This window comes from Hordeum vulgare, chromosome 4H (assembly GCF_904849725.1).
Source record: "Hordeum vulgare subsp. vulgare chromosome 4H, MorexV3_pseudomolecules_assembly, whole genome shotgun sequence".
Classification (NCBI taxonomy): Eukaryota; Viridiplantae; Streptophyta; class Magnoliopsida; order Poales; family Poaceae; genus Hordeum; species Hordeum vulgare.
In genome coordinates, this window is record NC_058521.1 from 525,888,122 (window position 1) to 525,905,791 (window position 17,670).

Below are 17,670 nucleotides of genomic sequence, written 5' to 3' on the forward strand. Positions count from 1 at the left end.
CTAGGTCGAGCAGGTACCTTTAGGTACCTACACAATAACTATTCAATACCACCTAACCCTATTTTTGTTATTGATAAGAGTTCTTATTATAGATTAATTCTTGCAATTTTTTCCCAGAATTCATTTTTGCATTTTTAGGTATCAAACAAACCATCCTAGTGGATCCGTGTGGTAAGGAAAAACTGGTAATCAATTCCATAAAAAAATCTTGGAGATTATGTAATGCTTACTCTCAAACTTTTTGTTTATATAGTAGTGATATTCTTTGTTTCACTATTTATCTTTGGATTCTTATCTAATGATCCAGGACGGAATACTGGACGCGAGGAGTAAAAATTCAATTTTCTTTTTTTCTTACAAATTGGATTTGTTTCGTACATTTATCTATGATAAAATCCGGGGGTCAGAATTCTTTCCAGTTTGAAAGTCCCAAATGATCCAAGGGAGCGGAAAGAGAGGGATTCGAACCCTCGGTACAAAAAAATTGTACGACAGATTAGCAATCCGCCGCTTTAGTCCACTCAGCCATCTCTCCACGTTCCAAAGCGAAAGGTTTCCGTGATATGATATAGGCAAGAAATAAGAAATAACGGTTGCAAAAAACCCCTTTTTTCTTTCAAAAGTATATAAAAATTATATTGCCAATTCCATTTTAGTTATATTCCTTTTTCTTAATGTTAATAAAAAAATAAGAAAATTCTTGTTTTTTCTTTGTAAAAATCAATATTGACCGAGAGACAATCAAATAGATTTTCTCTTTAGCGGGCATTTCCATATAGGACTTGTCATAATTATAATAAAACAAGCTATATATAAAAAAACGCTTTTTTGTCGATTATTTATCAAGAAAGCAAAACGGGTTCTTACCAAATCCACCATAAAATTGGAAAGAAGCATAAAGTAAGTAGACCTGACTCCTTGAATGATGCCTCTATCCGCTATTCTGATATATAAATTCGATGTAGATGAAATTGTATAAGCGAATTTTTCGTATTTCCTTAGACTTAGACCGCGCAAGACAAGAATTTTTCGCTATTTACGATTTCATATTCTTGTTACTAGATGTTCTATAGGAATAAGAAGAAATCGCAACTCCTTTTGCTACACATAAAAATTGATTTCGAAGGTCCTTTTTTCAGAATCCTTCATTTTAGTTCTTCCCCCCATGCAATAGAGAGGGAATGGGAAAAAAGGGGTTACTTTTATTTTCATTTTTCCCTTAAAAGATAGACTTTGAAATAGGAATCTTGGAATAATGCTGAATTCAAAGGTTTATTTCTATAAGTATAAGATAAGAAAAACAAATCGAATCAAATTCATGGATTTACAACGACCTCGGTTGTGACTCCATAGATAAAAATGGAAAATTTCTCTCTTCAAGACCATTGAAAAATGGCATTGAACGAGAAAGAAATCATCCACAGATATAAAACTATCATATGCATTGGAAAGTGATATGAGGTGCTCGGAAATGGTTGAAGTAATTGAATGGGAGGATCACTATGACTATAGCCCTTGGTAGAGTTCCTAAAGAAGAAAATGATCTATTTGATACTATGGATGACTGGTTACGAAGGGACCGTTTCGTTTTTGTTGGATGGTTTGGCCTATTGCTCTTTCCTTTTGCTTATTTCGCTTTAGGGGTTGGTTTACAGGGACAACTTTTGTAACTTCTTGGTATACCCATGGATTGGCAAGTTCCTATTTGGAAGGTTGTAATTTCTTAACCGCGGCAGTTTCTACCCCTGCCAATAGTTTAGCACACTCTTTGTTGCTACTATGGGGGCCAGAAGCACAAGGAGATTTTACTCGTTGGTGTCAATTAGGCGGTCTATGGACTTTTGTAGCTCTCCACGGGGCTTTTGCACTAATAGGTTTCATGTTACGCCAATTTGAACTTGCTCGGTCTGTTGAATTGCGGCCTTATAATGCAATCTCATTCTCTCGTCCAATTGTTGTTTTTGTTTCGGTATTCCTTATTTATCCACTGGGGCAATTTGGTTGGTTCTTTGCGCCGAGTTTTGGCGTAGCAGCGATATTTCGATTCATCCTTTTCTTCCAAGGATTTCATAATTGGACGTTGAACCCATTTCATATGATGGGAGTTGCCGGAGTATTAGGCGCGGCTCTGCTATGCGCTATTCATGGAGCAACCGTAGAAAACACTCTATTTGAGGACGGTGATGGTGCAAATACCTTCCGTGCTTTTAACCCAACTCAAGCTGAAGAAACTTATTCAATGGTCACTGCTAACCGCTTTTTGTCCCAAATCTTTGCTGATGATTTTTCCAATAAACATTGGTTACATTTCTTTATGCTATTTGTACCCATCACCGGTTTATGGATGAGTGCTATTGGCGTAGTTGTCTTGGCTCTGAACTTACGTGCCTATGACTTTGTTTCCCAGGAAATCCGTGCAGCGGAAGATCCTGAATTCGAGACTTTCTACACCAAAAATATTCTTTTAACGAGGATGTTTGTGTGTTGATGGCAACTCAGGATCAGCCTCATGAAAATCTTATATTCCCTGAGGAGGTTCTACCACGTGGAAACGCTCTTTAATGGAACTTTCGTTTTAGCTGGTCGTGACCAAGAAACCATCGGCTTTGCTTGGTGGGCTGGGAACGCCAGACTTATCAATTTGTCCGGTAAACTACTTGGAGCTCACGTAGCCCATGCCGGATTAATTGTATTCTGGGCCGGAGCAATAAACCTATTTGAAGTGGCCCATTTCGTAACAGAAAAGCCCATGTATGAACAAGGGTTGATTTTACTTCCACACTTAGCTACTCTAGGTTGGGGAGTAGGGCCAGGGGGAAAGTTCTAGATACTTTTCCATACTTTGTATCTGGCGTACTTCACCTAATTTCCTCCATAGTCTTCAGCTTCGGTGGCATTTATCACGCGCTTCTAGGACCCGAGACTCTTGAAGAATCTTTTCCATTCTTTGGTTATGTCTGGAAATATAGAAATAAAATGACTACAATTTTGGGTATTCACTTAATTTTATTAAGTCTAGGTGCTTTTCTTCTAGTACTCACGGCTCTTTACTTTGGCGGTGTATATGATACCTGGGCCCGTGGGGGGAGATGCAAGAAAAATTAACAATTTGACCCTTAGTCCCAATGTTATATTTGATTATTTACTAAAATCTCCATTTGGGGGAGAAGGGTGGATTGTTAGTGTAGATGATTTAGAAGATATAATTGGTGGACATGTATGGTTGGGTTTTATTTGTCTATTTGGGGGAATTTGGCATATTTTCACCAAACCCTTCGCATGGGCTCGCCGTGCATTTGTATGGTCTGGAGAAGCTTACTTGTCTTATAGTTTAGCTGCTTTATCTGTCTTTTGTTTTATCGCTTGTTGTTTTGTATGGTTCAATAATACAACTTATCCGAGTGAGTTTTATGGTCCCACCGGGCCAGAAGCTTCTCAAACTCAAGCATTTACTTTTCTAGTTAGAGACCAGTGTCTTGGAGCTAATGTGGGATCCGCTCAAGGACCCACAGGTTTAGGGAAATATCTAATGTGTTCCCCAACTAGGGAGGTTATCTTTGGAGGGGAAACTATGCATTTTTGGGACCTTCGTGCTCCATGGTTAGAACCTCTAAGGGGCCCCAACGGTTTGGACTTGAGTAGGTTGAAAAAAGATATACAACCTTGGAAAGAACGGCGCTCAGCAGAATATATGACCCACGCTCCTTTAGGCTCTTTAAATTCCGTGGGTGGCGTAGCGACCGAGATCAATGCAGTTAATTATGTCTCTCCTAGAAGTTGGTTATCAACTTCTCATTTTGTTCTAGGATTCTTCTTTTTTGTGGGCCATTTATGGCATGCAGGAAGAGCCCGAGCTGCTGCAGCAGGTTTTGAAAAGGGAATCGATCATGATTTGGAACTTGTTCTTTACATGAACCCTCTTAACTAAGATTTTCTTATTTATACCAATTCTACTTTTTTTCTGTTCTGGCTCGGTTATTCTATCTAGCCGAGCCATTCATTCCTTTTTATGAATGAAAGATAAGGGACAGAATAAAAATAAATGAAAGAAACAATCGTATTCAATAAGCAAAAGAAGAGAGAGGGATTCGAACCCTCGATAGTTCCTAGAACTATACCGGTTTTCAAGACCGGAGCTATCAACCACTCATCCATCTCTCCACCGCCTAATCCTTATTTTACTCCTACAAATAGAACATAGCCATATAAAAAATAAAAATATTTATTAACCTCTAGAAAGATATTAGATACAAGTTCCTTTTCGATATATCTCTGTATACTCTATACACGGATACAGGATCCACTATACCCGCTTGTGAAATAAAGACTAAATAACCTCCTCTCACCCCCATATCCAAATAAAAAAGAGGTTAAGTAATAAATTTTAATTAAAGACAAGAATCAATGGATTCATGATTAAACCCCTCCTACTTCTTGTATTTTTTTACAATTTTGGTTAAGTGAGGGATCAAATATGTAGTCAACTTTATTTGATATTAGCTTGGAGGATTCGAAATATGACTATTGCTTTCCAATTAGCTGTTTTTGCATTAATTGCGACTTCCTCAGTCTTAGTAATTGATGTACCCCTTGTATTTGCTTCTCCTTATGGTTGGTCAAATAATAAAAATGTTGTATTTTCCGGTACATCATTATGGATTGGACTAGTCTTTCTCGTAGCTATTCTAAATTCTCTCATTTCTTAAATTAAATTTGGTTAATATTTAGTAACCCCATAAAAAAGAAATAATAAAGGCCATTTAAAAAAGTAGAATAGTGAGACGTATTAAAACGCAATTTGCGTTCCGAATTGCTAGCTCTTCTCTTTCAGTATTATGAAATTCCCATTAGAATATTCATTGACAGATAATAAAAAAAGGAAAACTCTAATATCTAATATAATAGAATAGAAAATGAAATGAAATGGTCGACCCAGACATAGACGGTCGACCCAAGCGGATATACGCTATAAAATATATACCGTAGCGAGCGTAGTTCAATGGTAAAACATCTCCTTGCCAAGGAGAAGATACAGGTTCGATTCCCGGCGCTCGCCCGCTTAATTTATCAAAGTACTATGATAAAAAGTTTAGTCTAGTTAATTGTTTAACTACTTATATTAAATTAAGTATTAGTCTAGTGCCGTATCCCTTACTATTTTACCCTTCCTTTGCATCCCCCTCAAAAATAGAGGGCGCTCCGGAGGCAGAAATAGAACTAGCTAACAGATCCCCAAAATTGGGTATTAACTCAGACAAACAACGGGCAAACTGTTTTTAAAAGGAAGGGAGAGGTAGACTGTCCCTTTCGTTTCATTTTTATTTTCTGCGAGGTAGGGAGAAGCCTTGCACCTTCTTTTTGTGAAGGCAAGTGGCTTCGAAAATTGCTCAATTTTGCCATCTAGGGCCCGGAACTAATGAATAAAAAAGGGTTTGATACGCCCCTCTACCATATCTAGAGAAATAGAATACTCCTTTTATAGAGACTGCTAAGTGCGGAGACGGGAACCGAACCCGTGACCTCAAGGTTATGAGCCTCGTGAGCTACCAAATTGCTCTACTCCGCTCTGTAGTACCAGAAACTGGTGGACAAAAAGGCTTGAATACAAGCTTTTAACATGTCTAGACAAATAGTATACTCCTTTTATATAGAATGGAGCGGGTAGCGGGAATCGAACATGCATCGTTAGCTTGGAAGGCTAGGGGTTATAGTCGACGTCGGTTGATTATTTTTAACGTCTCTAATTCAAAACCGAACATGAAATTTTGATGTCATTCGGCTCCTTTATGGATATTCTCACCACTTAACATCTATGTCAGCTTTTCTATTTGAATGGAACCAAAGCTCTCTGCTTTCTAGATGATCCTTATAGAGTAGGAGATAGAAATTCTATCTAAATCCATCTAATCTACTTACTTCGTTCCCTAATTTCATTTTTTAGCGGATAGTTCTAGTAAACCAAAACTATCATTTTTTAGCTATGTGGCTTCCTTATCCTTTAACCAAAGAAGATTTAGTTATGATTGGAAATCAACTTTTTTGTATCTTCATCCATAGATCCTTTACTCATATTTTCAAAATTGGAATACTTAAAGCCACTGCAAAATTATGCTTCGCGACTCTGTACTCATATCATAATCCAATTTTTATTTTGGATGCAATTTAAATTAGTTTTTGGGTACAAACCAGATATGGGAAAGTCACAGAATTTGGGTCCCACTGTGATCAACTCGCAATTTTAGCCTATTCTGTCCAGGTTTTGTAAGCTATTAGTCACTAATTTTGGGTCCTCCTGCGATCCTGACGTTTCGGGGACCTCGGGGACCGGTTACGTGTAACTCGTTAAAGCTCGCAGTTTCATCCTATTCTGTTTAGTTTTGTATGTTATTAGTCACTGATTTTGGGTCCCGATGTAATCTGAATGTTTCGGGAACCCTTGGGCCCGGTTACGGGGAACTCGTAAAAACTCGCAGTTTTGGCCTATTCCGGCCAATTCTGTATGCTATTAGTCATAGAATTTAGGTCCCGCTGTGATCCAAGCGTTTCTGGAACCTCGGGGTCTGGTTACGGGAACTATTCAAAACTCGCAGTTCTAGCCTATTCCCGCCAGTTTTGTATCCTATTAGTCATTGATTTTGGGCCCGATGCCATCCGAACGTTTCCGGAACCCCGGGGTCCGGTTATGGGGAGCTCGTCAAAACTCCTAGTTTTGGTCTATTCTCGCGAGTTTTGTATGCTATTACACACTGATTTTGGTTAACGTTGTGATCCAAACGTTTTGGGAACCCCGAGGTCCGGCTACGAGGAACTCGTGAAAACTCATAGTTTTGGCCAACCCCGGGGTCCGGTTACGTGGAGCTCATCAAAACTCATAGTTTGGCCTATTCTGGCTAGTTATATATGCTATTACTTACTGATTTTGGATCCCGCTACAATTCAAACATTTCACAAACCCCGAGGTCTAGTTACGGGGAACTCGTCAAAACTCAAAGTTTTGGTCTATTCTGGCTAGTTTAGTATGCTATTACTCACTCATTTTGGGTCCTGCTGCGATCCGAACATGTCGGGAACCCTGGGGACAGGTTACGGGGAACTCGTCAAAACTCGCAATTTTAGCCTATTCTGTCCAGGTTTTGTATGCTATTAGTCACTAATTTTGGGTCCTCGTGCGATCCGGACGTTTCGGGAACCTCGGGGACCGGTTACGTGGAACTCGTCAAAACTCGCAGTTTCGTCCTATTCTGGTTAGTTTTGTATGTTATTAGTCAGTGATTTTGGGTCCCTATGTAATCTGAATGTTTCGGGAACCCTTGGGCCCGGTTACGGGGAACTCGTAAAACTCACAGTTTTGGCCTATTCCGGCCAGTTTTGTCTGCTATTAATCACACAATTTGGGTCCCACTGTGATCCAAGCGTTTCCGGAACCTCGGGGTCCGGTTACGGGAACTCTTCAAAACTCGCGGTTCTGGCCTATTCCCGCCATTTTGGTATCCTAGTAGTCATTGATTTTGGGGCCCGATGCCATCCGAACGTTTCAAGAACCCCGGGGTCCGGTTATGGGGAGCTCGTCAAAACTCCTAGTTTTGGTCTATTCTCGCGAGTTTCGCATGCTATTACACTGGTTAACGTTGTGATCCAAACGTTTTGGGAACCGCGAGGTCCGGCTACGAGGGACTCGTGAAAACTCATAGTTTTGGCCAACCCCGGGGTCCGGTTACGTGGAGCTCGTCAAAACTCATAGTTTGGCCTATTCTGGCTAGTTATATATGCTATTACTTACTGATTTTGGATCCCGCTACAATTCAAACATTTCTCAAACCCCGACGTCTAGTTACGGGGAACTCGTCAAAACTCAAAGTTTTGGTCTATTCTCGCTAGTTTTGTATGCTATTACTCACTCATTTTGGGTCCCGCTGCGATCCGAAAATTTCGGGAACCCCGGGGTCCGGTTACGGGGAACTCGTCAAAACTCACAGTTTTAGCCTATTCTGTCCAGGTTTTGTATGCTATTACTCACTAATTTTGGGTCCTCCTGCGATCCGGACGTTTCGGGAACCTCAGGGACCGCTTACGTGGAACTCGTCAAAACTCGCAGTTTCGGCTTATTCTGGTCAGTTTTGTATGTTATTAGTCATTGATTTTGGGTCCCGATGTAATCTGAATGTTTCGGGAACCCTTGGGCCCGGTTACGTGGAACTCGTAAAAACTCGCAGTTTTGGCCTATTCCGGCCAGTTTTGTATGCTATTAGTCACAAAATTTGGGTCCCGGTGTGATCCAAGCATTTCCGGAACCTCGGGGTCCGGTTACGGGAACTCTTCAAAACTCGCAGTTCTGGCCTATGCCCGCCAGTTTTGTATCCTATTAATCATTGATTTTGGGGCCCGATGCCATCCGAACGTTTCGGGAACCCCGGGGCCCGGTTATGGGGAGCTCGTCAAAACTCGTAGTTTTGGTCTATTCTCGTGAGTTTTGTATGCTATTACACACTGATTTTGGTTAACGTTGTGATCCAAACGTTTTGGGAACCCTGGGTTCCGGTTACGAGGACCTCGTCAAAACTCAAAGTTTTGGTCTTTTCTGGCTAGTTATATATGCTATTACTTACTGATTTTGGATCCCGCTACAATTCAAACATTTCACAAACCCCGAGGTCTAGTTACGGGGAACTCGTCAAAACTCAAAGTTTTGGTCTATTCTGGCTAGTTTAGTATGCTATTACTCACTCATTTTGGGTCCTGCTGCGATCCGAACGTATCGGGATCCCTGGGGTCCGGTTACGGGGAACTCGTCAAAACTCGCAGTTTTGGCCAGTTCTTGCCAGTTTGTATGCTATTACTCACTGATTTTGTGTCCTGATGTGATTTGAATGTTTCGGAAACCCCGGTGTCCTGTTACGGGGAACTCATCAGAACTCGCAGTTTTAGCCTATTCTGTCCAGGTTTTGTACGCTATTAGTAACTAATTTTGGGTCCTCGTGCGATCTAGACGTTTCGGGAAACTCGGGGACCGGTTACGTGGAACTCGTCAAAACTCGCAGTTTCGGCCTATTCTGGTCAGTTTTGTATGTTATTTGTCACTAATTTTGGCTCCCAATGTAATCTGAATGTTTCAGGAACCACTGGGCCCAGTTACGGGGTACTCGTAAAAACTCACAGTTTTGGCCTATTCCGGCCAGTTTTGTATGCTATTAGTCACAAAATTTGGGTCCTGCTGTGATCCAAGCGTTTCCGGAACCTCGGGGTCCTGTTACGGGAACTCTTCAAAACTCAAAGTTTTGGTCTATTCTGGCTAGTTATATATGCTATTACTTACTGATTTTGGATCCCGCTACAATTCAAACATTTCACAAACCCCGAGGTCTAGTTACGGGGAACTCGTCAAAACTCAAAGTTTTGGTCTATTCTGGCTAGTTTAGTATGCTATTACTCACTCATTTTGGGTCCTGCTGCGATCCGAACATTTCGGGAACCCTGGGGACAGGTTACGGGGAACTCGTCAAAACTCGCAATTTTAGCCTATTCTGTCCAGGTTTTGTATGCTATTAGTCACTAATTTTGGGTCCTCCTGCGATCCGGACGTTTCGGGAACCTCAGGGACCGCTTACGTGGAACTCGTCAAAACTCGCAGTTTCGGCCTATTCTGGTTAGTTTTGTATGTTATTAGTCATTGATTTTGGGTCCCTATGTAATCTGAATGTTTCGGGAACCCTTGGGCCCGGTTACGGGGAACTCGTAAAACTCACAGTTTTGGCCTATTCCGGCCAGTTTTGTATGCTATTAATCACACAATTTGGGTCCCACAGTGATCCAAGCGTTTCCGGAACCTCGGGGTCCGGTTACGGGAACTCTTCAAAACTCGCGGTTCTGGCCTATTCCCGCCATTTTGGTATCCTAGTAGTCATTGATTTTGGGGCCCGATGCCATCCGAACGTTTCAAGAACCCCGGGGTCCGGTTATGGGGAGCTCGTCAAAACTCCTAGTTTTGGTCTATTCTCGCGAGTTTCGCATGCTATTACACTGGTTAACGTTGTGATCCAAACGTTTTGGGAACCGCGAGGTCCGGCTACGAGGGACTCGTGAAAACTCATAGTTTTGGCCAACCCCGGGGTCCGGTTACGTGGAGCTCGTCAAAACTCATAGTTTGGCCTATTCTGGCTAGTTATATATGCTATTACTTACTGATTTTGGATCCCGCTACAATTCAAACATTTCTCAAACCCCGACGTCTAGTTACGGGGAACTCGTCAAAACTCAAAGTTTTGGTCTATTCTGGCTAGTTTTGTATACTATTACTCACTCATTTTGGGTCCCGCTGCGATCCGAACATTTCGGGAACCCCGGGGTCCGGTTACGGGGAACTCGTCAAAACTCGCAGTTTTAGCCTATTCTGTCCAGGTTTTGTATGCTATTACTCACTAATTTTGGGTCCTCCTGCGATCCGGACGTTTCGGGAACCTCAGGGACCGCTTACGTGGAACTCGTCAAAACTCGCAGTTTCGGCTTATTCTGGTCAGTTTTGTATGTTACTAGTCATTGATTTTGGGTCCCGATGTAATCTGAATGTTTCGGGAACCCTTGGGCCCGGTTACGTGGAACTCGTAAAAACTCGCAGTTTTGGCCTATTCCGGCCAGTTTTGTATGCTATTAGTCACAAAATTTGGGTCCCGGCGTGATCCAAGCATTTCCGGAACCTCGGGGTCCGGTTACGGGAACTCTTCAAAACTCGCAGTTCTGGCCTATGCCCGCCAGTTTTGTATCCTATTAATCATTGATTTTGGGGCCCGATGCCATCCGAACGTTTCGGGAACCCCGGGGCCCGGTTATGGGGAGCTCGTCAAAACTCGTAGTTTTGGTCTATTCTCGTGAGTTTTGTATGCTATTACACACTGATTTTGGTTAACGTTGTGATCCAAACGTTTTGGGAACCCTGGGTTCCGGTTACGAGGACCTCGTCAAAACTCAAAGTTTTGGTCTTTTCTGGCCAGTTTTGTATGCTATTACTCACTCATTTTGGGTCCTGCTGCGATCCGAACGTATCGGGATCCCTGGGGTCCGGTTACGGGGAACTCGTCAAAACTCGCAGTTTTGGCCTATTCTTGCCAGTTTGTATGCTATTACTCACTGATTTTGTGTCCTGATGTGATCTGAATGTTTCGGAAACCCCGGTGTCCTGTTACGGGGAACTCATCAGAACTCGCAGTTTTAGCCTATTCCGTCCAGGTTTTGTACGCTATTAGTAACTAATTTTGGGTCCTCGTGCGATCTAGACGTTTCGGGAAACTCGGGGACCGGTTACGTGGAACTCGTCAAAACTCGCAGTTTCGGCCTATTCTGGTCAGTTTTGTATGTTATTTGTCACTAATTTTGGGTCCCAATGTAATCTGAATGTTTCAGGAACCACTGGGCCCAGTTACGGGGTACTCGTAAAAACTCACAGTTTTGGCCTATTCCGGCCAGTTTTGTATGCTATTAGTCACAAAATTTGGGTCCTGCTGTGATCCAAGCGTTTCCGGAACCTCGGGGTCCTGTTACGGGAACTCTTCAAAACTCGCAGTTCTGGCCTATTCCTGCCAGTTTTGTATCCTATTAGTCATTGATTTTGGGGCCCGATGCCATCCGAACGTTTCGGAAACCCCGGGGTACGGTTATGGGGAGCTCGTCAAAACTAGTAGTTTTGGTCTATTCTCGTGAGTTTTGTATGCTATTACACACTGATTTTGGTTAACGTTGTGATCCAAACATTTTGGGAACCCCGGGGTCCGGTTACGAGGAACTCGTCAAAACTCATAGTTTTGACTAACCCCGGGGTCCGGTTACGTGGAACTCATCAAAACTCATTGTTTGGCCTATTCTGGCTAGTTATGTATGCTATTACTCACTGATTTTGGATCCCGCTACAATTCAAACATTTCACAAACCCCGAGGTCTAGTTACGGGGAACTCGTCAAAACTCAAAGTTTTGGTCTATTCTGGCCTGTTTTGTATGCTATTACTCACTCATTTTGGGTCCCGCTGCGATCCGAACATTTCGGGAACCCCGGGGTCCGGTTACGGGGAACTCGTCAAAACTCGCAATTTTAGCCTATTCTGTCCAGGTTTTGTAAGCTATTAGTCACTAATTTTGGGTCCTCCTGCGATCCTGACGTTTCGGGAACCTCGGGGACCGGTTACGTGGAACTCGTCAAAACTCGCAGTTTCGTCCTATTCTGGTTAGTTTTGTATGCTATTAGTCACTGATTTTGGGTCCCGATGTAATCCGGACGTTTCGGGAACCTCGGGGACCGGTTACGTGGAACTCGTCAAAACTCGCAGTTTCGTCCTATTCTGGTTAGTTTTGTATGCTATTAGTCACAGAATTTAGGTCCTGCTGTGATCCAAGCGTTTCCGGAACCTTGGGGTCTGGTTACGGGAACTCTTCAAAACTCGTAGTTCTGGCCTATTCCCGCCAGTTTTGTATCCTATTAGTCATTGATTTTGGGCCCCGATGCCATCTGAACGTTTCGGGAACCCCGGGGTACGGTTATGGGGAGCTCGTCAAAACTAGTAGTTTTGGTCTATTCTCGTGAGTTTTGTATGCTATTACACACTGATTTTGGTTAACGTTGTGATCCAAACGTTATGGAAACCCCGGGGTCCGGTTACGAGGAACTCGTCAAAACTCATAGTTTTGACTAACCCCGGGGTCCGGTTACGTGGAACTCGTCAAAACTCATAGTTTGGCCTATTCTGGCTAGTTATGTATGCTATTACTCACTGATTTTGGATCCCGCTACAATTCAAACATTTCGCAAACCCCGAGGTCTAGTTACGGGGAACTCGTCAAAACTCAAAGTTTTGGTCTATTCTGGCTAGTTTTGTATGCTATTACTCACTCATTTTGGGTCCCGTTGCGATCCGAACATTTCGGGAACGCCGGGGTCCGGTTACGGGGAACTCGTCAAAACTCGCAGTTTTAGCCTATTCTGTCCAGGTTTTGTATGCTATTAGTCACTAATTTTGGGTCCTCCTGCGATCCGGACGTTTCGGGAACCTCGGGGACCGCTTACGTGGAACTCGTCAAAACTCGCAGTTTCGGCTTATTCTGGTCAGTTTTGTATGTTATTAGTCATTGATTTTGGGTCCCGATGTAATCTGAATGTTTCGGGAACCCTTGGGCCCGGTTACGTGGAACTCGTAAAAACTCGTAGTTTTGGCCCATTCCGGCCAGTTTTGTATGCTATTTGTCACAAAATTTGGGTCCCAGTGTGATCCAAGCATTTCCGGAACCTCGGGGTCCGGTTACGGGAACTCTTCAAAACTCGCAGTTCTGGCCTATGCCCGCCAGTTTTGTATCCTATTAATCATTGATTTTGGGGCCCGATGCCATCCGAACGTTTCGGGAACCCCGGGGTCCGGTTATGGGGAGCTCGTCAAAACTCGTAGTTTTGGTCTATTTTCGCGAGTTTTGTATGCTATTACACACTGATTTTGGTTAACGTTGTGATCCAAACGTTACCTTTCATAGGAAACTTATGTAAATCTTTTCTTAAGAAGTTTTCACAAGAAATTTCATAATGAACAATCGACCAATTCATTCACAGAAGATACACCAACTCCCAACTTCTCCTGAGTGCATCATCAGAACTAAGATCTCTCGCATATACGTAGACGAAATTTCATCTCATACGGACATTTTTAGGGGAAAATAGCAGAAAAAATCTGATCCAACAAGACAAGAACTATTCACTAAACTCGGTTCTGAATTAGTTTTTAGTAGTGTCAACTAATACACAGATGTCGAACTCAGACGGAGTCCATTTTTCCTCAATGAGTTGTCGAAACACTCGGGACGACCATCCACTTCTAAGGAACCATTCATAGGGAAGTTATGGAAAACTTTTCTTAAGGAGTTCGTTCACATAGATCACAACACTTTCTTAATGAACACTCGACGAACGCATTTAGAGAATATACACAAATTCCCCGCTTGTGCCCGAGTGCATCATCGAAACTTTGGACTCCCACATATGCCTAGACCTAATTCATTCTAATATGTTTTGAGTGAAAAAGAACATGAAAAATGGGATCCAACAAGACAAGAACTACTATGTAAACTCGGTTCTGAATCAATTTTGAGCTGTGTCAACTATTAGAGAGATATGTGAATCATACAGAGTCCGTTTTCCTCAACGAGTACTCAAAACACTCGTGAGGAACAAACACTTCAAAGGAACCTTTTGTAGGAAACTTACAGAAAACCTTTATTAAGGAGTTCATTCACAAACTTCACAGAAACTTTCTTAATGAACACTCGACGAACGTGTTCACAGAATATACACTAAGTTCCAGCTTGTGCCTAGTGCATGATCATAATTGTGGTATCTTGCGCACCCCTAGACTGAAATGCATCTCACATGGAGATTTTAGTGAAAACAAACGGAAAAAACAGATCCAAAAAGACAAGAACTGCTCTGTAAACTCTATTCTGAATTAATTTTGAGCAGTGTCAACTAATATAGAGATATATGACTCACACAGAGTCTATTTTTCCTCAACAAGTACTCGAAACGCTCGTGGCGACCAGCCACTTCCATGTAACCTTTTGTAGGAAACTTATGGAAAACATTTCTTGAGGAGCTCATTCACAAACTTCACCGGAACTTTCTTAATGAACAATCGAATAATGCGTTCAGAGAACATACACCAACTCCCAGTTTGTGCCCCAGTGCATCATAGGAACTATGGCCTCTCACATATCCCTAGACATAATTGCATCTCATATGGAGATTTTTAGGGAAAAGGAACAATAAAAATGGATCCAACAAGACTAGAACTTTTTTAATAAACAATCAACGAACGCATTCAGAGAACGTACACCAAGTCCAAGTTTGTGCCCGATTGCATCATCGGAACTATAGCCTCTCGTATATCCCTAGAACTATTCGCATCCCATATAAAGTTTTTTATTGAAAATAAGAGGAAAAATCGCACCCAACAAGAGAATAACTGTTGTCTAAACTTGGTTCTTAATTAGTTTTAAGCAATGTCAACTAATACAGAGACATCTGACTCATATAGAGTCTATTTTTTCTCAACAAGTACTCAAAACGCTCATGACGAACAACCATTTAGAAGAAACCTTTTGTAGGAAACATACGGAAAATGTTTTTTAAGGAGTTCATTCATGAACTTCACGGGAACTTTCAAACTGAACACTCGACGAACCCGTTCACAGAACAAACACTAATTCCCAGGATGTGCCATGATGCTTCTTTGGAAATATGGTCTCTCACGTATCCCAAAACCCTATTGCATCTCATATGGAGATTTTTAGGGAAAAATAACAAGAGAAAATAGGTCCAATAATACAAGAACTACTCTATAAAGTTGGTTCTCAATCACAATTGAGCAGTGTCAACTAATACAGAAATATCTGACTAATACAGAGTCCATTTTTCCTCGAAGAATACTCGAAACACTCGTGACGAACATCCACTTCAACGGAACCTTCCATAGGAAATTTTTGGAGAACTTTTCTTAAGTAGTTTGTTCACAAACTTCACAAGAACTTTCTTAATGAACAATCGACTATCGCGTTCAGAGAACATACACCAAATCCTAGCTTCTTGTGTATACCTAGACTTAATTGCATCTCATATGGATATTTTTAGGGAAAAAGAACAGAAAAAATCGGATCCAACAAGAGAAGAACTACTTTGTAAACTCAGTTCTGAATCTATTTTTAGGAGTGTCAGCTAATACGGATATATTTGACACATACAAAGTTTATTTTTCGTCAACGAGTACTTGAAACACTCGTGAAGACCAGCCACTTCAAAGGACCTGTTCATAGGAAACTTATGGAAAACTTTTCTTAAGAAGTTCGTTCACAAACTTTAAAGGAACTTTCTTAATGAACATTCGATGAATGTGTTTAGAGAACGTAAACCAAGTCCTAGTTTGTGCCTGAATGCATCATCGGAACTAAGGTCTCTCGCATATACCTTGACCTAATTGCATCTCATATGGAGTTTTGTAGTGAAAAAGAACCGGAAAAATTGGATTCAACAAGACAAGAACTACTTTGCAAACTTGCTTCTCAATCAGTTTTGAGTAGTATCAACTAATACACAGATATATGACTCATAGGGAGTCCATTTTTCCACAACGGGTACTCGATAATACGGAAAATCAGATCCAACAAGAAAAGAATTGCTCTACAAACTCTGTTTTTAAATCAGTTTGGAGCCATGTCAATTAATCTATAGATATCTGACTCATACAGAGTCCATTTTTCCTCAATGGGTACACAAAGCGCTCATGACGAACAACTACTTCAATGGAACCTTTTGTAGGTATCTTATAGAAATCTTTTCTTAAGGAGTTTGTTCACAAATTTCACAGGAAATTTCTTAATCAACAATCGACGAACGTGTTCACGGAACATGCACCAACTCCCAGGTCGTGACGACCAGCCACTTTGAAGGAACCATTCGTAAAGACCTTATGGAAAACTTTTCTTAAGGAGTTCGTTGACATATATCACAACAACTTTCTTAATGAACACTCGACGAACGCATTCAGAGAGTATACACAAATTCCAAATTATGCCCCAGTGCATCATCGAAACTTTTTTATCCAACATATCCCTAGAACTAATTCATTCTAATATGTCTGTAGGGGAAAAGAACACGAAAAACAGCATCCAACAAGACAAGAACTACTATGTAAACTCGATTCTGAATAAATTTCGAGCAGTACCAACTATTACACAAATATATGAATCATACAAAGTCTGTTTTTCCTCAACGAGTACTCAAAACACTTGTGACAAACAAACACTTCTAAGGAATCTTTTGTAGGAAACTTATGGATTTCGTTCGCAAACTTCCCACGAACTTTCTTAAGAAACACACGACGAACGTGTTCACAGAACATACACTACATGAATCACACTCTTTGCCGTCTGCCATAGCACACGACAAAGGGGTGTTACATGGACGGCAAAGGTCTTTGTCGTCAGCCTCCTGTCAGCAAAATTTCTACACCAGCTTTCGACCGCACAGTGCCTTCTTTGCCGTGTGCCTGCACTAAGTGGACGTCAAAGGCGTTTGCCGTCCGCCATAGGAGGAGGCAGACAGAAGAGAACTCTAGATGGCAGCCAATAGGCAACACCTCTGTTAGGTGGCTACCATAGTGTTTTCCATTGCCTTTGTCAGGATCTTTGTCATCTGACTCTCTCAGCATCGTTTGTCGTCTAATTGTTTGCAATTCTTTGTCGTCTGCCTCTCTCACACTCTTTGTCATCTACCTATCTCACACTTGTCTGCCTCTCTCAGGAACTAATACAGAGATATCTGCCCCATATAGAGTCCATTTGTTATCAATGAGTACTCGAAATACTCATGACAACTAAACAATTCAAAGGAACAGTTTTTAGGAACAATTCTGAAAACTTTTCTTAAGGTGTTCGTTCACAAACTGCATTGGAACTTTCTTAATGAATGCTAGGCGAACGAATTCAGAGAACCTACACCCAGTCCCAGCTTGTGCCCGAGTACATCTTCAGACTATGGTCTCTCGTCTCTCCCTAGACTTAATTGATGGCATATGGAGATTTTTAGGGAAAAAGGAGAGGGCAAATCAGATCCAACAAGACAACAACTGCTCTATAAACTTGGTTCTGGATCA

At 41.6% G+C, this 17,670-nt stretch overlaps 1 non-coding gene across 1 annotated transcript; it reads right to left on the reverse strand.

Moving 5' to 3' along the window:
- Positions 1–447: 447 nt before the first annotated feature.
- On the reverse strand, positions 448–535 carry TRNAS-GCU. The gene has a single exon. It is a non-coding gene; the product is annotated as a tRNA-Ser (tRNA).
- Between the last annotated feature and the right edge of the window lie 17,135 nt (positions 536–17,670).